Here is a 536-nt window from a genome sequence, read left to right on the forward strand (position 1 = left end):
ATGCTTTCTAGAGAGTCTGGTTCTAACCCAAGCCCTACTGGCTCTGGAGCCCACAGTCTTAAAGCCAGGACGCTCTTAGAGCCACGCCCCTAGGCCCTTTCCAATTGTCACTCCAGTGCTGTAGGGTACCACTTTCTTTTTAGGCTTCAGATCCAGTATGTCTGGAACCCAACCTTCCACTGACTAGTCCCCTCTATTCCAGAGCTCCCCTCCAAGGGCCATCTCAGTCTGAAGCTGCACTGTTTTCCACAAGCCCCCACCCCCAATCTGCCTTTGTTTTATACTTAGGGTTGAATTTCCCTTCATAGCTTCTGTTCAGGCATTGTTGGAGGAACCAAGGCCAGAGTTATGAGTGGGGAGGGAGAGAGGGGAGAGAAGTCAGGCCTACCCTTCCCACACAGCAGAGGTCTGGTCCCCTTCCTGTCCCCTTTCCAGAGCTCCCTTACCTCAGGGGACAGGGCCTGGGTGGAGCCCACTCAAGACTGGGCCCCTAGTGCATGGAGTGGGTGAGGGTAGGGCTCAGACAGATAAATAGA

The sequence above is a fragment of the Nannospalax galili genome, unplaced genomic scaffold (genome assembly GCF_000622305.1).
Source record: "Nannospalax galili isolate Female #2095 unplaced genomic scaffold, S.galili_v1.0 scaffold741, whole genome shotgun sequence".
In the NCBI taxonomy this organism is placed as follows: Eukaryota; Metazoa; Chordata; class Mammalia; order Rodentia; family Spalacidae; genus Nannospalax; species Nannospalax galili.